This window comes from Pogona vitticeps, chromosome 5 (genome assembly GCF_051106095.1).
Source record: "Pogona vitticeps strain Pit_001003342236 chromosome 5, PviZW2.1, whole genome shotgun sequence".
NCBI lineage: Eukaryota > Metazoa > Chordata > Lepidosauria > Squamata > Agamidae > Pogona > Pogona vitticeps.
In genome coordinates this window covers 98,106,804-98,127,618 of record NC_135787.1, presented here as the reverse complement: position 1 = coordinate 98,127,618, position 20,815 = coordinate 98,106,804, and the positions used below count along the sequence as shown (strand labels likewise).

Genomic DNA, 20,815 nt, shown 5'->3' with positions numbered 1-20,815 from the left:
CCACCTTTGTCCACAAACAATTTCTCTGTGGACCCATACTATTAAAATTAGGGAGCGGACTCAGCTGGGCTGCCCTAAGTCTTTGGATGACAGTGGAGCAGTTAAAACTGTAGTCAAACCTCTGCTGATGACCTGAGTTTGATCCTGACAGATTCAGGTAGCCAGCTAAAGTTTGACTTCCAAGATTGGTAAAATTAGTACCCGTATCTTGGAGGGGTGTGTTAGTGTTGGTTGCATGATTATCTTGTAAACTGCCCAAAGAATGCTCTAGCACTGTGAATCAGTATATAAATCAAAACAACAACAACACAACATACAGTAGACTTCGGTCTAAGATGGGCGGGGTATAAATCGAACAAACAAACAAACAAACATATATAGTGCCAGAACTAATTTTTACTGATCTCTCATCTGGAATCTAACTAATAGTTTTCCTCCCTGCCATCCAGAGGGTCTTCAAAGCTAAGGCTGTTTCCCAACTCTTGTATGGGATCCCAATCTGGCTCAATGCCTTCAACTCTTTGGTGGAAAGACTCCAGGCCTCTTTCCTCTACAAAATTTTTGCTGTTCCCTACGGTGTGCCATATGCAGCTTTGCGCTTGGAGGCCGGATTAACTAGATACACAAGCGTGGTTGAGACAATTTAAGTACTGGCCTCAGAATTTGTTTTCTGCTAGACAAAGACCCCTTAATCAGGGGCATCCTGTCTGAATCCATCTATTCTCCCTGCCTAAAATTATTCATTCAAAAGGTTCAAATTCTGGCCATTTCTCTAGACCACTTGGGTGGTCTACCATTTATGCAGTCGTATAGACTGCTAAAAGTGGATATTGAAAGACAAGACCTTTTTGGGGCAGCCAGTAACAACAGGTTACCCACCTGTAATTGTAGTTATTTGAGTGGACCTCTGTGATTCACACCCTGGGTGATCCGCGCCTGTGTGGAGCCTCATCGGAAGATTCTAGAGCTTGTGCGGTAGCAATAAAACACATTAGAATAACCCCTCCCCCCGTATAAGTACTTTGGCGCCAAGCCTCTCCCTTCAGTTTTGTCAACTGCCGCTTAGTAGTAAGCAGTATGGCATGACAGTGGGGAGGTCAGGTGGGATGTGTGAATCACAGAGGTCCACTCAAAGAACTACAATTACAGCTGTCATTCTTCTTTGTGGCCTCGGTGAAACATAACCTGGGTGACTAGAAACAACTGGTTGTCGTGATGTATCTACCCATAGAGTCTATTCTCTGATTATCTTTATTTGCTGGTATGAGTGTTTGGTGATGTCAAGATCTCAATTGTGAGGCTTCGACAAATATAGCGTTTGGAGCTGGTTGTTTTTGAAGGAAAATAGCTCCTGGGTCATAGACTCTATAGAGATTATTGATTTGTTTTGACATGGTATGCGAGGAGGCTGGTTTTGTCCAAGATCGTTGTGCCATGCTAAGCAAGGATGACAGCACTGAAATGTGGAATTAGAGATTGGATCGTATAAATGATCGACTGGTTCTGTCAAAGGACAGTGAATTTGGAGGTTGAGGCACTTAGCCATACGAATCATAAGTTGGGTGTAAGTTTGAAAGGTGGCAAGAATACACAGAGGAATTATATCAGAAAGATTTGGATATCCCGGACAACCCAAATAAGACATCCTGGAGAGTGAAGTCAAGTGGGCCTTAGAAAGCATGGCTAACAACAAGGCCAGTGGAGGTGATGGCATTCCAGTGGAACTATTTAAAATCTTAAAAGATGATGCTGTTAAGGTGCTACTTTCAATATGCCAGCAAGTCTGGAAAACTCAACAGTGGCCAGAGGACTGGAAAAGATCAGTCTACATTCCAATCCCAAAGAAGGGCAGTGCCAAAGAATGCTCCAACTACCGGACAATTGCACTCATTTCACACGCTAGCAAGGTTATGCTCAAAATCCTACAAGGTAGGCTTCAGCAATATGTGGACCGAGAACTTCCAGAAGTACAAGCAGGATTCCGAAGGGGCAGAGGAACTAGAGACCAAATTGCTAATATGCGCTGGATTATGGAGAAAGCCAGAGAGTTCCAGAAAAACATCTACTTCTGCTTCATTGATTATGCAAAAGCCTTTGACTGTGTGGACCACAGCAAACTATGGCAAGTCCTTAAAGAAATGGGCGTGCCTGACCACCTTATCCATCTCCTGAGAAACCTATATGTGGGACAGGAAGCAACAGTTAGAACGGGATATGGAACAACTGATTGGTTCAAAATTGGGAAAGGAGTACGACAAGGCTGTATGTTGTCCCCCAGCTTATTTAATTTATATGCAGAATACATCATGCGGAAGGCTGGACTGGAGGAATCCCAAATTGGAATTAAGATCGCCGGAAGAAATATCAACAACCTCCGATATGCAGATGATACCACTCTGATGGCAGAAAGTGAGGAGGAACTAAAGAACCTTGTAATGAGGGTGAAAGAGGAGAGTGCAAAAAACGGTCTGAAACTCAACATCAAAAAAAACTAAGATCATGGCCACTGGTCCCATCACCTCCTGGGAAATAGAAGGGGAAGATATGGAGGCAGTGACAGATTTTACTTTCTTGGGCTCCATAATCACTGCAGATGCCACGAAATTAAAAGCCACGAAATTAAAAGACGCCTGCTTCTTGGGAGGAAAGCAATGAAAAACCTTGACAGCATCTTAAAAAGCAGAGATATCACCTTGCCAACAAAAGTCCGAATAGTCAAAGCTATGGTTTTCCCTGTAGTGATGTATGGAAGTGAGAGCTGGACCATAAAGAAAGCTGACCGCTGTAGAATTGATGCCTTTGAATTGTGGTGCTGGAGGAGACTCTTGAGAGTCCCCTGGACTGCAAAGAGAAGAAACCTATCAATTCTAAAGGAAATCAACCCCGAGTGCTCACTGGAAGGACAGATCCTGAAGCTGAGGCTCTAATACTTTGGCCATCTCATGAGAAGAGAGGACTCCCTGGAAAAGACCTTGATGTTGGGAAAATGTGAAGGCAAGAGGAGAAAGGGACGACAGAGGACGAGATGGTTGGACAGTGTCATCGAGGCAACCAACATGAATCTGACACAACTCCGGGAGGCAGTGGGAGATAGAAGGGCCTGGCGTGCTCTGGTCCATGGGGTCACGAAGAGTCGGGCACGACTAAACGACTAAACGAACGAACGAAAGTTTGAAAGTCTTCTGCTGGTGACGGTGGGTCGGTATCAACAATGTCAGACTCAGATGGGGTAAGTGAAACTGATGGTGTCTGAGGTAGGGGGCCATGGTCTGAATATTTGGAGTTGCTCTGGGAATCGACAGACTGTTGATTGACTTCGGTGTCGAGAGGTTGAGCGTTGTAATATTGCCAGTTATGTCCTGATGTCAATGGACATCTGTCGGTGTCGACAGCCCCCGACATTGAAAGATGTTGGTCAAGTGTCCATGGACCTTGTTTGATATGGCTGGAGCTCAGTGTCGAACTCGGTATCATCATGATGTCGGGTTCAATGTGTTGGATTTACCAAATGATGGGGATCATGTGGTGGTAACGAAATGGAGTGGGTGTCCATGTACCAGGATGAATATTGAGGATCATCGATATCAGAGCCTGTGTACAATCAACTGTACAATTGTACAATTTCATGCTCCTTAGCTTTTCATATTTTAATTAAAGTCCACGAAAAGACACCATAGGGTAACACATGAGTTTATCACAATCACAGAAAGTGATGTAATAAAAAGATGAAAACAAAGTTAGTATCCTCAGTCACTTTGCAACATAATGGTAAGCTCAAAATGTCACCAAAATAAAGGACCTGAGAATAGGGCCAAAAGAAAGAAAAGGCCTTTTCGAACAGGAAAATTACTTCTGGAAATATTGATGACAAAAGTATGGTACAAAAGTAGCTTACATTTCTCCTGGAGCTGGACACAACATTGTCCTTGCTCATACTTGCTATACTGGAAACATCTTCAATGGCAGAGGAAGCAAAATGGTGTCTAGTCTGCTAACATAGTGGTAGTGCAAAAACTCAAAATTCTTATGGGAAAAAGAACGTCACTAATTATGAATTATGAACCGCCTATTTTGGAGAGTGTTTGTCTATCCTCTGGAGACATTTGGGGGAAATTATAGGTTTTTCGGCCAAGAAATAGTGTGGAGAATTCAGGAGAACATTTGTGCACAGCTATAGTTCTAACCATGAAAACAAATGTTCCTTTCACTAGGTTTGTCCACTGAGAAGCAGATAATGGCAGCCCTTCTATACACTTTCTTTATTGGCCAGGTCCACCTAGTCTCAATAGACCTGATTCCACTCTTTGTCACTGTTTTTTACCAGGTCTATTTGCAATTGTAGACTTGTTCTCTAAGTTTACTAGGGCTTTCTAAAAATGCACAGTCAAATATAATATGTGCAGTTCCAGGGGGAAAATGTCCAGTTACAAAACATTTGTGCAACCCAGAATTCAAGTACAGTGGTGGCTCGACTTACAAACTTAATCTGTTCCATAAAATGGTCGTAACTTGAAATGATCGTAAGTCGAAGCACCATGCCCCATAGGAATGCATTGGAACGTGATTAATCTGTTCCAGATGGGGAAAAAATTTACAAACAAAGAAACAAACAAAAACACTGCAAGCCCCATCGGAACGTGTCAGGGCCAAAAAGTAAAAAATAAAAAAATCGCCAACCCCCCCCCCCCCCCAAAAATGCAAGCCCCATCAAAATGCATCCAGGCTGAGGAAAAAAATCACCCAAAAAACAATCTCGGAACGCGTCGGGGCCAAAAAGAAAAATCACCAAACCCCCCCAAAAAAACCAAGCCCCATTGGAATGCATTGGGGCTGGGGACCTCCCCCCCCCAAAAAAATTGCAAGCCCCATTGGAATGCACGAGGGCTGAAAAACACACACACACACACACACACAAAATCACAGCACAGAAACATAACACCCCCCCAGCCCAAACCCACCCTGCAGAAGCCTGTATGCACTCACTCAGAAGCAGAAAGCAGCACCAGGCACTCTGAAGCCTCCTCCCATCACACTCACTCTAACTGTTGGGGTGAAAGAGCAACAAAGAAGCAGCCTCTTTGCTGACCAACGGTTAGTAATTTAAATTCCCTGCTTTTTCCCCCACCTCTCTTCTGGTTATAACTCAAAGCTCCGGTTGCAAGTAGAAGCAAAATTTTGCAGCCGGAGCTGGTCATAACTTGAAATGGTTGTATGTTGGGACGTTTGTAAGTCATGGCACCACTGTAATGTAAGTTATATCTGATGAAAAAATTGGACTATAATATAAAAAGGAAAATGAATAGTCTATGTTGCTCTAGAACAGCCATTCTCAAGAGGGGGCACATGGCCTTCTGGGAGGCCCTGGCACATTTGAAGGGGGGAGAGACAGAACTGGAAACAATTATTCACACACCAACTTACAAGGTTCATTATGTAGCTTAATTCTGATTCAGCCTATATTGCGTTTATGCCTGTGCCTCACACACACCCCCCCCAAAAGGTTGAGAATGGCTGCTCTAGAACATTAAACTTTGATATACTAATTTCTCATCATCTGAAGGATATTCCACTCTTTAGAATGTGAGGCTTCCCTTTTGGAAAACATGAAGCCATCAATTTTACAAGAAAGAAAGTGATGCCAGAAAATATCTATTATTTATTTTTTATTTATTTTATTTATATCCCGCCTATCTGGTCAATTACTCTATATTATATCTAATATAACCTTCTCAATATTGCAGCTTATCGCGTGTATGTTTTTCCTTTCTGTATTTTGGTGTGCATTGCTCATTTTTATTTATGCCCTGACTCCAGATAAAGTACTGTTAGCATTTATGATGCCTCTTACATGAAGCTTAAACACAATATTTTCTGCATGAGTACAGATGAATTCCTAGTATTTTGTGCCACTCAGTAGGCTTGTAAAGGCCATGGATAATGGCTCCAAGCAACAAAAAGTTTGTATACACTTATAAGAAAAATGCACAGACGTGTTGTAGTGGTGAATGCAATGTGCAACTTCCTTCTCTGAGAAAAATGCCTGCAGATGACAATGGACTCCATTATGCAAATGATAATGAACTCCAGCTAGCCATTTGTACACATGGTGACAACCCATGTTTGTTGCTCATGATGTGGGAACTAGGGTATTGACTGACTGTGCAAAGAGGGGGATATTGTTTCTGGGGTTTGTCAGTTTCTTTGGATCCCGTGTTTGGACCCATCACAAGGATTTGATTATATTTTGAACAGAACACTCTCTTATGCAGTTCCTCCCAAAGTGGTTAGCTCACAGCTTGGAACATCCACAGCTTCTCACACCTGAAGCAAAGTTAATTCTTTTTTATTTTGGCTTGAGAATTATAGTCCTGCTGACATCACTACTATAGCTGGAGGGTGCTCAAGGTCTTCAGAAGAGAAACTCCAAGCTCCATGGAGGAAACTATAAAAGAAGATGACTAATTTTCTAACAGGGAAGAAACAGCCTGGAAAAGTGTTCGGAACAAGGGAATCAGAAGGAAGTATGAGCTACTAGAATCAAGAAACCAATTTCACTGACTTTGCAAAGGAAAAGGAAAAGGTGGCTCTGGGTAATCTATCTGAGGACAACTACAGCACGCTATGCTAAGTACAAGTAAAGTCTCTTAACCCTTCAAAAGCAAAGGTCTCTCAACCATCAAGTACAGAAAAAGGAACTGAAGAATGGTGGTCAATGGAGACTCAATGCTGAGATATATGGAGATGGCTTCATGCGAACCAGGCTTGCTAAATTTGTGAAGTGTGCTCTCTCTTAGATATGTAGGTCCATGCTGTTAGTGACAAGTTCCCAAGACTTCTCAAGATCATCAGTCCCTATGTTTTCTTCCTCCATATGAGGACAACCTATACAACCAGGAACAGCTATCAACACATCGTTATCAGATGATGTGTCTACATAAAAAGCTGAAGGATTTGGAGGCTCAGTAAAATGCAAAGGTTTCCATGACAAAGATCAACTTAAGTAAGTGGCTAGTCACACAGGCAAGAGTCAACACAATAGTTTAGTATCTGGGACTGTACTGTAAGCTTCCTTTAAAAAGAATTAGCAGAAGGACATGGACTATACCTCAGGAGAACTGAAGATATGTTTGCAGAAGGCCAGAAAAGCTAATCAAGAGGTCTTCAAATTAAATTTTTGGCAGGGGACAGAGATAAAATCTCAAAGATTATTACTAGCTGTAATGACATGGTTGCCATAGGAGAAACTAAGGGGAGGGGGGAGTTAAGCAGTGCCTAGTAAGCTCCACAATAAAACAGCAAGAAAGACACCTGAGCATAATATATTTGACTTTTGGTGGCTATATACTGCTGTGAAAGATATGGGTGATGAGAAGGATAGGTATAACTGAGACCTGGGAGTTCAACTCCTATGAAATGCAAATATTACTGATTCAGAAGGAAGAGATGCAACAAAAAAGCAGGTAGCCCACATATTCATTTGGCAAGTAAACAGAGAGCAACTGCAATTGAAGTTTAATCCATAATGCTACGCCAAGGTGTGGATAATGCATTCTTGATAATAAATGTTTCGTGGAAGAAATAAAGAAAAGAAAATAGTGATAAGGATCTTGAACTACACTGGAATCTTTTAGGAAACAAACTTTCACTAAGGCATTAACAATAACTGATGTATCATGTGGTGACTTTCAGAACCCGCAACGTGTTGTCCTTAGTTATTATTTATTTATTTATTTATTTACTTATTTATTTATTCGACTTGTATGCTGCCCGCACTCTGCATCCTAACCAACAGAAAACAATTGGTCAATGAGATAGGGCATTTAGAAGGTAATGGCGATGTAACATTGGTATTCTAGCTCTCAGTGTCCTATACTGGGCAGATTTGAGTACAAAAGGACCACACTATCCACAGGGGATTGGTTCCAAGTCCCCCCCAGCAGATGCTGGAAACTGTGGATAATAGTGAACACTAAAAAAGCAGAGTCTCTGCTTCCTTCTAGTAGCCAGTTCTGGTAATTATATCAAGGAAATACATATTTCAGGGTTTTTTAATTGAATATTTTCAGATTGTGGATAAGAGAAACCATTGATACTAATCTTATGGATACAGGGGTCCTACTGTAGTTGTTCTATGAGGCCCTTTCCAACTCTGAAGTATATAAACTGCCATGAGAACAAAGACTATCTATGAGATAGTGAGATAGTTTTCTGATGAATTTGACATAGATTATGTAAATTACGAAGCAAAACTACCATAGTTGCCACCTTATTGCAGGGAATTGTACAAATTAAAAATATTGGTTATTTGAATCTTTTTGATGCATCCGTCACTGTGTTTGATCTTTGTGTGTAAGGTGTGCAGACACTTTGCTGTACAAAAGGAAAATACACTAATATTATGCAGAGACATTTTGTTCAAATTGCAGAAACCGCAGAAAGAAAAAAAACTTGTCACACCTTGTGCTGAAACAGAGGAATCTTGAAAGGGTAAAGACTTCTTGATAGCCTGTGTCAAGGCAGCCTGTCTCAACAAGAACGAGTAACTTTGCATGATTTCTTCACATCTCTACTCAGTGTTTCTATTATATCACACATGAAGTTCTCCTTTGCAAGTCCCACTCTTAATGAAAAGAAACTGCACCCCACTGGGTCAAGACCAGTGAGAAGCTTTGTGAAGGTGACACTTATATGTGAAAGAGCCAAACTGCCCTGTCTGCATGGTTCCTGGAGCCAAATGGAATTAGAATAGTATGGGGATGCACCTTGAGTAAACTCTGTGTGGCTGTGAATTGCCTTTTAATATATGAATGTTTACATCATGTTCTAAAGCCATTTGAAATCAAAGCCATAGTATTTTTAGTCACATGTAAACTGCAAAATTTTAGTCACATGTATACGGACAGTTTAAATCCTGTCAATTACTGTTTTCAGCAATACCATTCTAGCACAAAACCCTCCTTTTCTTATTCTTCCAACACACTTTGTTTAGTAGCAGAATCTCCAAACTTCACATTGGCAGTTGATTAAGGAGCATCTGCACAGAGAGTAAGCCTGGAGAGAGACAATATTAAGGGAAAGGAAGAGGCTAAAACCTCTGGCAGAAAACTGAGAGTCAATCTAAAAACTGAAACCTGGTGCATCTGGAGAATCATTGTCCTGAGCATAGATATTAAAAAGAAGGGAGAAAGTTAGGAAGTCATGATAGCTAACCAGACCTCTGGGGATCTAAAAACTTCTGCTTACACACATTTTATTAAAGCTAAATAAACATATATTGGGTGGGAAGCGGATATGAACCTGAAAAAGGAAATCATGTCCAAATAAAGTACTTCAGCATGCAAAAAAAAAAATCCATATATTAGAAAGATGGGGGAACAGGCCTTTTTCCTACATCAACAGTGCCTGTACTTTGTCTAGTGAAAGAGCACAAGGAATAAATACTGGCATTCAAATTAGCCATGAAGCTGCCTATAGAGTTCAATATGATATTCTTGCTCTGTTCTGCTCAAACTCCGCCATGGGTCACCTCTGCAGCAGGGGAAAATGAATCTTTCACTTAACCTCAATGCTGGGATACACAGACGCAGCACTACTCACAATCAGAGGACGTTGCCTGGCATTCTCACAGATGATATCTGAGTATTATCTTTTAGTAAGGAGATGTATTCTCATATCTCTGAGTCAAGTGGAAACAGAAAAAAAGGAGTTCATCTGAAGGCTGACACTGTAATATTTTTCAGTGATATACAGCAGGAAAAATATGGTTTTATCTGCAGGGTGTTGATCGTTTATTAAACTGGACAACCATGGATGAGTTGCTGTAGCTGTCCAGGCATCAATTTGCAGGATTTCAGGAGGATGGAGATCTCAGTCTGCACTAAGCCCCAGTAGCAGAAGGTGCCTTACTGACAGGGTGCTAACTGGCCATTTCCAAGTCCTGGCAAATTAAAACTCTGTGAGAATGAAGGGTTTAAAGGCTGGTTCAAAATCTATGAAGTCTCTTTATATACACCTACCTCCCAGCCTCTAGCAATCTAGCACCATCATTTCTTTCTACAGTACTTAAATAGTTGGACAGCCGCCCATCAAGAATGGCATCCTGTATCAAAACCCCAGACTGAGTAGATTAGAACAGATGACTTCCATCTTTCCAACGCTTATGAAGCTACAATTCCTGCACCTTTATTTGTCCTAATAAAGAAGGAATGTTAGCAGCTGCAAACCAAGCAGCTGCTCTCTCATTTATATCATTCCCTCTAATGGCAATGTCAATGCTGCAGGACTGGGAGATGGGAGACATGACAAACCAAAATCACTGGATGACCTTGAGTAAGGCACTCTCAGTCCTGACCTGCCCCACTGGGTTTGTGTGAGGATAAATTCCATAGGAGGACAGCCATGTGTTGAAGTGCTACAGTCGAGACACAGGTTTAGCAAGAACTAGCTTTTTAAACTAGACATTAGGCAGTAGCATACCACTGAAGATGTAGGCACCGATAAAAATGTATGACACAACCAGTCCTATGGACCTACTGCTCCTGTCTGGGTTGCTACAAATGCTCAAGAACTAGTTCTGGAGAACATAAAGAGCCTTAGCTTCACATCCTGTCCCCAACAATTGTAAACCCTGTGGAAGCTTAGAAGGAGGGCATGAAGGCAGTACTGCTCCTCACTGTAAGCATGCCCAGCAACTGGCATTGATAGGTAGACTGCCTTATGGATATGGAAATTCACTCCCAGAAGTTCTGGCATCAGCTGGTATGATCCAAGTATGAACTGGAAGCACGTTGGCTTACAATTGCTTTTCCAGGTGTGAGACCCTTGAATACAAATAGTCAATATACTTGTTTTTAGGTATTACTTGGCAGCAAAGGCGATTTGTTGCTGATTCAAAAATACATCCTCTCTCTGTTGTCTGTGCAATTTCTATGTCCATAAACATGTTTGAACGCACTAGCAAAAAAGCAAACAACAACAACAAAACTAGAAGTTATTAAGTTTCACACTGCCACACATATGACAAGTAGATAGTAGAAGGAGAAGCTTCAAATATTGCCAGATTAAAGGACAATTGAATGCAGGGCTTGAAAATTTTTAGAATGTCTCACTAGTCAGTCAAAAATTTTACCAGTCAGCATGACCGGACTATAGCCTTGCAATTTATATTAACAAATTTAAACTAGGCACTTTTCACTTTCATTTCTATGTAACAATGCATACAAACCCAAAATAAGTTGTATTATGTACACAATATTCACCTCTGTCTTCTTAGTAGAAAATGCACTGCTGTCAGAGGTGTTGCACTTGTGTTCTTGAACATGCCTGGTAGTTTTAGCAGTGAAGTACCATTTATCAATAGCTTTAGTAGGGTTAAACTGTGGTAGTGGAGGTCCATTTAGATTCGCCATCATCTAAGCTTTCAGTCTCTAAACACAATCTGAATTTATTTTTGATCAGATTCATCTGGCTGAAACCCCCACAGCTAACTGTAGAAACTGATAGAACAGAGGCAATTTTAAGGAGCTTCAGAAGAACAGGAAACCTACCCCCATGGTGGTTCATCTACTCCCAGACTTGGATTGTTTTATTACCTGTGTGTCTGTGGGTCATGAGCTTGTATTTTGAATGCCTTTCTTTTGAATGTCTCCAGCAAAAATAAAACTGAAAGCAAAAGCTTAAGGAGCTACGGTTCCCTCCCATTCCAGGATGTGTCTTCATTTGGTTGAAATTGGGAGCAGGTAATCTCCATATTCTCCAGCATGGGACTACTCTACATTATCCTGCAGAGCGATATCTCTATGTGCCGCTCGAACTCTCTTCTTGCAAGAAGAGGGCAGTTTTCCTTTTGCAATGGGAGGGGGAGGGGAGGACTGCAGGATTAGAGAGAGAGAAACAGGTGGAGGGGAAGGAGGCAGGCAAGGAAGGAGCTGTGACTCGTCGAGCAGCATTTTTCATTTGTGACAGCCGAGTGGACGAGTACATTTTTCAAGTCCTGGTTGAGTGTTATGTAAAACATACTGGAGATGAATGCTGCCTTCCTTTCTTACCCTTGCCTGGCCTTGCTAATCAAAGCTACCAGGCCGGTGATAACTGAATGGGCCACTGAAATAACAAATGGGCATCTTCTTGAGGAAGGAAACTTAAAGAAATGCTCATTAGGCCCATTAGAAAGAAACCAAGCTTGGTGGTGGATAACCTTGGAAATTATAGGCCCGTCACCAGTGTTTCTATTCTTAGCAAGGTAGTTGAGAGGGACTACCTTGGGCATTGGGGAGATGATCAAACCCTGCAGAACCCCATAACTGAGGGACCATGGGCTGATACATTATATATATGTTGGGGTGCTCATCCGGGGATGTGGAGCTTTGTGTCACCAATATGCTGATGACCCTCAGCTCTACAATTCCTTTTTTCCATCTGCAGTGGATGCCATTCCTTCCCTTGGGTGCTGCCTGGAGGCCGTTCTGCAATGGAAGCAGTCGAATCAACTAAGGTTGAACCCAGACAAGACAGAGGTTCTGCGGGAGGGTGCCCCTGATGTCAGTGGTTTGGGGAATTCCCTCTCTTTTGTGAGGGTGATTCTCACCACAAAGAAATTGGTTCGCAGTCTGGGGATCCATCTTGACCTGGCACTTACCATGGAGACCCAAGTAGTGTCCATGGTTCGTTCTACCCATTTACATCTTCAGCGGATAACCCAGCTGCATCCCTATCTAGACGTGGGGGGCACTCACCATGCTGGTCCATGTGCTCATAGTCTCAAAAATAGACTACTGCAATGCTCTCTACGTGGGGTTTCCTTTGATGCGGATGCTCCAAATGGTCCAGAAAACGGCGGCCAAGCTATTAACAGGGGTGAAATGATTTCACCATATTTCCCCCACCATGGCCACCTTACACTGTCTACCTATCCACTTCCACATTGATTTCAAGGTGCTAACCATTACATACAAAGCCCTTAATGGTTCAGGCCTTTGATACCTGGCAGAGTGCCTTCTTCCACCCAGTTCTACCCGTATCATCTGCTCCAGTCAGGCTGGGTGGCTGAGGGGCCTAACGCCAAGAGAGGCCTGATGGGAAAAAACTAGAAATCGGGCCTTCTCGGTGGAGGCCTTTGGAACATCTTACCTGTAGAGATCTGCCTGGCTCCCTTGCTGAGGGCCTTCAAGACTAACTTGAAGACGTGGCTATACAGGCAGGCGTTCCCTACAGCCGTTACCTAGCCGATCTCCCCTTTTCTTGTTTCTCTCTCTTTCTTTTTTTTTCTTCTTCTTCTTCTTTTCTTCCTATCCCATCTTGGACTCTGTGATTAATCTGGACTTTACCTTAGTTTATTTTTATGTTATATGTAAACTGCCCAGAGTAGACATGTTCTAGATGGGCAGTATATAAATTTAATAAATAAATAATTTTGTGGCATGTTTGCTAACAAATATTTGTAGGTTGGAGGCTGACCATTATAAATGATAAAATAATCTCACCATCATTCTATATATTCTGTTGCAAACATGGAAAGGAGTGAATGCAGCTGAAGTCAACAGACAGAAATGGAGCATTTACGTAGCCTCCTAATTATCTGTCATCTACCACTGGCAACCATGATTAATGTCTGTGTAAATGATTCTACAAGACAGTAGAACTGCCATAGATGTAAGCACATGACATGAAAGTAATTATGGGAGGAGTTAGTTGAGGGAAGTACTAATTTAAACGAGATACAGCAGTATTTTCTCTTTCCTGAGGCTGGAATTACCTGAAGACCAGCGCCTCTGATTCCACACTCCAGCACCTGCACATAGGGCATGAGTGTGTGAGGGGAAATATGGAATACAGTGATGTCACACCTCCGAACCTCAGCAGAAGACAAAAGTAGAAACAGTGAAGGGAAACGGAACGGGACAGAAGGAGCAAACAAGACAGTACAACTCAAATGAAATAAAGAAGAAGACAGCAGAAGATGGATGAGGGAAGAGAGCAAACAGCAGAGGGGGGCAGAAGTGCCAAGCAAGGTGGCAGATGATGGAGAGGGAGGAGAGAGGAGGGTGTAATTGAAGCTGACTTTTCTAAACCACAGATACACAGCTGTCAGTTCATTACATCTGCCTGTGTTCTATACCAAAAGTGCAGACATGGTTTGAAAACTAAGTTCAGTAAATACAGCTCTCCATAAAGCAAAAAAATAAGAATTTTAAAGTGCTCAGCCGTTTCATGATCAACTTTAATCAAAGATTTTATGATCTCAAGCTTGTAGATATTATTTTTACAGCAAATCTCTCAACCATTTTTATCTCCAGAAATGACAAAAATGTTAGGTAGTACATTTTAAGAAATAATTAGCTCTTAGTATATCTTGATCCAAAATCTCTTCTCCATTTAATTCTGTTCCTTCATTTGAACCCTGAAACAGATTTGGGGAATGGATCCTCTGTCATAATCCAAACTCTTGGAATTGAAAGAGAGCCTTCTGGGTTCTACTAACCTTGTTTTGATCTAAGGAGAGCTGTTTGAGTTCCTGTGAGTTTTGCCAAAATGTGTCTTGGAAACCTGTTCTAACAAATCTCTCACATTATTATGCTGTAAACCCCCGTATTGAATCTGGGCAATGCCTGAAACTCTATCTTGCTCCCACCCTATCCTCCAATTATATTTAGAGGGATGTCTACAAAAAATAATAATCTTGAATGTAGCAGAGTTAATTGTATGTCATTCACCATTCCATTTCACAAAAATTATAATGCATATTAACTTTTTTCCTTAGTCCAATCTCTAGCTAATGATAACAATCCAAACACCAGCTTACATCTGTATCACAAATTTCACAGTTGCCATTCTGGAAGGAAAGTATTCTGAACCAGTTAAGTCACTGACAGAATTGTTAATACAGAGGTTGAACAGAAGGGAAGCTAAATAACCTCATTTCAACAGATCCCCTAGTCATACAAATTTCTTTAGGAACAGAAATCTCTTACCAATATTGATCTCTGCAAACCTGTCCCACATAGGGGCTGAAATCAATAAAAGGAGCAGATAACCCCTTTGAGTCATCATTTGTAGATCAAAAGATGGAGAACTTTTGCGTGACGTACTGTACTATAGTTTTTCCTAAACCCAGCTTGCTCCTGCTGTAAGATGTTGTTTTCCTCTTCCTAGTCAGAAAACCTCTGAAGAAGAAGAAAATGACTAGAAATCTTACAACTAATATCCAAATTGGCTGAGAATTCTGTTGCTTAAGTTTACTATCCCTTATCATAAATGGGGAAAATTATATGCAGTTTCCACTATCTGGGAAAAAGCTCTACGATGTCGCTAACAAAGGTGCCCATTACTTTGGGTTACTCTTTAATTTTGAATGGAGGCTGGACCAGTACAATCAATAAAGATCTAATTTCCAGAATTACTTCTGAAATAGGTATGCCATGTTTTAGCAGCAATACACAGATATACCCTGTTTCCCTGAAAATAAGACTTAACCTGAAAATACGCCCTAGTATGATTTTTCAGGATGCTCATAATATAAGCCCTACCCCAGCAATAAGCCCCAGTTAAGTGAAACCTCGCCCTCCACCATTGTGCAGCAACCAGAAGAAGATGATATGACTGTATTTGAATAAATGTAGATTGTTGTACATAAAAAAATAAAACATCCCCTGAAAATAAGCCCTAATGCGGTTTTTGTTATAAAAAATTAATATAAGACCCTTTCTTATTTTTGGGGAAACATGGTAATTAATCCCAGAACTTCCCGTCATCCCATTCCTGTTGTGTAAGATTGTTCTTTTCCCTCTGAACTGTGATAAATATTTTTTCTCCTTAAGAAGGTTCTTACACTCTCAAACAATGAAAAAAAGCTTCCAGGTTTGCATCTACCTTTCAATTAAGCACCTCCCCTGATTGTCTGTGGAGGGTCAAGGGAAGTGATATTTTTTCATTAAACCCTAATGATGATGGTTTAAATATATGACTGCTGCTCTCTCCCTCAGTTTGTGCTGTTCCATTTCTCCCTCCCCTCCTACGTCCCATCCCCTTTTTTGTTCTCACCCCACTTTCTTGTTCTCACTCCCACGGCAGGTCTTAAAGGGGAAGGATGGCTCCATCTAAGTAAAAACACGTGCAAGCATGGTCTCCCCACCCCCAAATTCAAACTGTGCCACTAAATTATCCTTATACCATACAGTATCTATATGCCATTGTAGATGCCCTCTGAGTCAGACAACCTGAAATCCTTTTCTCTTACAATTGCTTCCCCCATTACATCCTTCAGGAAGAAGAACAAGCTGGGGAAATCATATATAGAGGGAGAAAAGAGCAGGGGGAAGGGATCACTTTATAATTGATCTAGGATGTTCTTGCTTACATTATGGAACTGTAGATTTGGTGAGCAAGCAGCACAAATTTATTTGTTAGATTCATATACCGCCCATCTAGAACATGTCCACTCTGGGTGGTTTACATATAACATAAAAATAAACTGAGGTAAAATCCAAATTAGTCACAAAGTCCAAGATGGGGAAAGGAAAAAAGAAGAAAAAGAAGAGAGAAAGAAAAAGGAAACGGGGAGATAGGCTAGGTAATGGCTGTAGGGAAGGCCTGCCTGTATAGCCAAGTCCTCAAGCTAGTTTTGAAGGCCTTCAGCAAGAGAGCCAGGTGTATCTCTACAGGTAAGGTGAGAGGCCACTGCCGAAATGCTACCTGATTTATGAGTAACATCCATTAAACTAATCCTGAGAACTGCCATGGAGACACATCTGGAATATGACTAATCTCTGGATATAATCATATTGACTCTGCAAATATAGAATAACTGATGTCAAATTCAGGCCTGGTTCACAGAGTGAAGTTGAGCTTTTAAGACTGTATCTGGGCTCTTGCAGCTTACATTTTTTGCACAGGAGTTCACAAGGTTAAATTGTTCTCCATAGAAAACTCAAAGGACATTAGTGTGTCAGGGAGAAAAATTGACCTAGATAGGTACTTTTGGCCTGGCATGCTAGTTTTCCACAGCAAGTCTTGTTTTTCGTAAAGAAGACAGTCCTATATGCCTCCACCCACAGCCTACAGATGTGAAGTCCAGCCACTGTTTCATCACATAACTGAGACTTAGGACTCACTTCTCCTGATACTGCAAAGGGTACATGGAATCATCCTCCCAAAGCACCAGCTAATTCTTACTCAATAGTCCCGATGTAAAATGTTGTAACTTCGAGTTCCCTGACTCTAGTTGTGTAACAATACAGTTTGTACTGACTTGGGTTGTTTCTAAAGTACGTTATTAAATCAGTGTTTGGGCTGCAGCTCTACACTGTTTTGGTTAGCTGGACAAATAATATGTTGGAATTGTGCAACTGCTTACTTGTAAGTAGTACTATTAGCCTCTGAGGGATTGTCTTCAGCTTGCAGACAACACAACTGACATAAATAACACAGCTGGATGCTTGAAATATTTACCATCCATGTGGAGAATCTGAAAAATAAACATTAGTATCTGTGCTGAGTATGGAGTCCCAGGCAGTCTTAACAGACCAAAACAGTATCCATCCATTCTATGCTGCCCTCAGTATAGCCTCAAGAAGCCACACTGAGGACAGATTATTTGAGACTTCACAACTTACAGAAATCCACCACAGTTCTTCTACAGTGTTTTAGACAGAGTTACCTATACACATGAAACAAGAGATTACCCACCTGTAAGTCTGGTTCTTTGTGTGGTCCTCTGTGAATTCACACAAAATTGGTTCTTCTGTGCTTGTACAGAGGTTCTCCAAAGATTCCAGAGCTTTAGCACATATTTGCTAGGACCGCCCCCTCGGTATACATGCTCCGTCTCTGGTACAGAGATCCTTAGTTCCTGATGAACAGTACACCACTGTCAATAGAAGGGAGAGACAAATGTGACAGAGGGGAGGACAAGCGGGATGCGTGAATTCAGAGGACCACTCAAAGAACCAGAATTACAGGTAGGTAACCTCCTTTTTTGTCTTCATGGTTTCTGTGAATACACATAAAATGGGTGACTAGCAAGCTGACTTGTCAGAAAGTGGGCCATCATGGCAAGAGCAAAGAGAGCATGGCTCTGCCAAAGGCGACATCCCTCTTCATTTGAACATCAAGCTGATCATGGGAAGTGAATGTGGATGGCGTTGACCACATAGCAATCCTACAGATGTCTGGCATGCTGACCCCTTTCATAAAGGTTGTGGATGCAGTGAAAGCCCTGGTGGAGTGGGCTTTGCCAGGATCTGGTAGGGGCTTGTGGGCTAATTCATACAGCAATCATCATTTCTTCATCTGAAAAGAAATTGGCTGGCCTATGGTAGGGTCTTAAAAACTGATGAAGAGTCAAGATGACTTGTGGAAGGAAGAAGTTTGTCAAATGCAGAATGCAAGTGAACACCTGACATCTAGTGAGTGATGACAGTGTTCCTGAGCTGTAGAGGGCAATAGGGAAAAGGTAGGTAAAATTATGGACTGAGTTAGGTATAAAACTGGAGACAACTTTTGAAAGAAAGGTTTTGTCAAGGTACAAGGTCAATTTGTCTGGGTGGAACTGGAAGTAAGGTGGGTCCACATGAAGTGCCGCAAGCTCACTTGTCCTGTGCACAAAGGTGATGGCAAGAAGGGAGAACAATTTCAGATTTCAACACCAAGGGCTCAAAGGGTGGTTGGGTAAGATGATGTAAAATAAGCTGTAGAGACTATTGAGGAGGAGGAGGTCTGAGTCAAGGGTGCAGGTTCCAGAGACTTTTAATGAATCTTTTCAGAGTAGCATGGTGGAAGAGAGATGCTGCTTCCAAATTGGTGGGCTGATGGGGAATTATAGCAGCAATATAAACTTTGAGAGTCAAAAGAGGTAAGCCTCATCTGAAGAAATAAAGCAGGAGAGCCAGAAGAGCTTCCAAGGTGGTAGGCAAAGAAGGCAAATTGTTTGTCTGGGTAAATTTGGTAAATGTTTTCCACTTATACGAGTATAGCCTTGAGGCTCAAGGCTTTCTCAGGTGGGAGAGAACAAAGTATGGATGGTGAATTCTTCACATAGTGAGGTGGACAGTTGGGAGGTCTAGATGGGAGACTCTACCTTTGTCTTGCATCAGGTGGTGAGGTAGTATCAGGAGCCAAATAAGCTTGACGGCCCTTGACCTCAGAGTGGTAAACCACAGCTGTCAGGGCCACCATGCGACTATTAGGATTGCATTCAACCTGTCCTGTTGCAGTTTGACAATGGTCCTCTGGAGGAACAGAATGGGAGAAAGAGGTAAGGGACCCCTGGGACCAGTCTGCTTGGAGGCTGACTTAGATTGGATTTGGTCAACAGTCTTGGAGTTGAGCTGGGGGATACCATAGGGTTAGGTTCATGTCCCTGAGGCTGAGTAGCCTGAATGAAGTCTATAGTAGTTGAGCTGGAGGTTTAAGCAATCACTCCCAGAGGAAGGAAGGCTGGTTTCATTATGTTCTTGCAGGCTTGGCAAGAGTGGACTTGGTGTGCTTTTCCAAGGCAGAAAAGGCACTATGAGTGGCCATCACAAAGGGGGACTTTGTTGGGACAAGAGACCTCAATTCAAGAAGTGTTTCTTGAATTGGCCAACAGGGGCCATAAAAAGGCAGAAAAAACTGGGGGGAAATAAATGGATGAGGTGAATAATAATCAAAGTCTTTTTTTGTTTGTTTGTGTAAGAACTCGTAACAGGACAAAGAGGGGATGGTCAAATGGGCCGAAGGACACAAAAGTTGAGAATGGCTAAAAAAACCAGTGAATGGGGCTCCAGTCGTCAAGAGGAGAAACCTCAGTGGCGGCAAAAAGGAACTGAGATAGCTCTACCATGGGCTGAGCATGTATACCAAGGGGGCTATCCTAGGGAACATATGCTAGAGCTCTGGAATCTTCCGAGAACCTCTGAGCAAGTGCAAGAAGAACCCATTTTGTGTGCATTCACAGAGACCACAAAGAAGAACCCTGGAGCCTGTACATGGCCAAAGTGCCAAGCTATCTATTTCCCTTCATACACCCATAAAAAATTTTCACTTCAGATGTTATGGAAAAGAAGTAGTTGAGACACTTGAAACACACACCTTCATTTTTCCTTTCATGTAACAGTTGTAAGAAGGCATATGAACAATAATGTCAGGCACAGCTCTGCACTGCCAGCAGTAGTGTAACTGCTCTCAGCAGGGCCAGAAGTATTTGTTGCAAAATAGGTATGCCACCTTCCAGGTAGAATGTTCTTAAGCTGCTAACAAATAATAACATGATACTGAAGATAGAACACAATTGCTAGATCAGGGAATACCAAAAAAGAGCTTTGGTCTAGTTCTAACATATTCTGTCATTTCTGTTGAGTATCTCTTCCCTAAAAGCATAGGTTGAAAAGCAGGGGACTATGGGTTTAGAAAGAGGCAGATAAGAGAACAACAGAAGTCTATTAAACCTCAAAGTTTAAACAATGTGAGCAAGGTATGTAGAAAGAAACATTTTTGTTTTGTTTTCATGCTCAGGAAACATTAATAAAATTAACTGGCTATAAACTTGTTGTCTTTCACAGTAAGTGAGATGTTTAAGGAGTGTTTTTACTAGTTCCACATCCTTAGTGAATTTCCATGGCTGAGCAGGGACTTGAGCCTAACCTCATGAGTCTTAATCCATTATTCTACCCAGTACACTCTAATAGGTATCTGGGAGTGGACAGAAGAGTTAATGACATTTTTAACTTACAGAATTCACTACCAGAACATATGGCAGTAACCACTACTCTAGAGGGTATAAAAAAGAAATAGAGAATAGTCCTATAAATGCCTATTAAGCCAACAACAAAAAAGAAACTCC

The 20,815-nt window shown here is 41.7% G+C and overlaps 1 protein-coding gene across 8 annotated transcripts in view; it reads right to left on the bottom strand.

Annotated features, from left to right (window-relative positions):
* NTF3 (neurotrophin 3) overlaps positions 1–20,815 on the bottom strand; it is a 125,885-nt gene that overhangs the window by 24,347 nt on the left and 80,723 nt on the right. The window contains exons 1-2 of one of the 8 annotated variants that reach the window (XM_020785748.3): positions 17,683–17,863; positions 17,351–17,461 (exon numbers count right to left, since the gene is read on the bottom strand). The exons of 5 other annotated variants lie outside the window; for them this stretch is intronic. The gene's annotated coding sequence lies outside the window, so the exon portion shown is untranslated. Of the gene's footprint in view, positions 1–11,591; positions 11,616–17,350; positions 17,462–17,682; positions 17,864–20,815 lie in introns of those variants that run through there. 2 more of the 8 variants (XM_078394132.1, XM_078394134.1) reach the window with 2 other exon arrangements.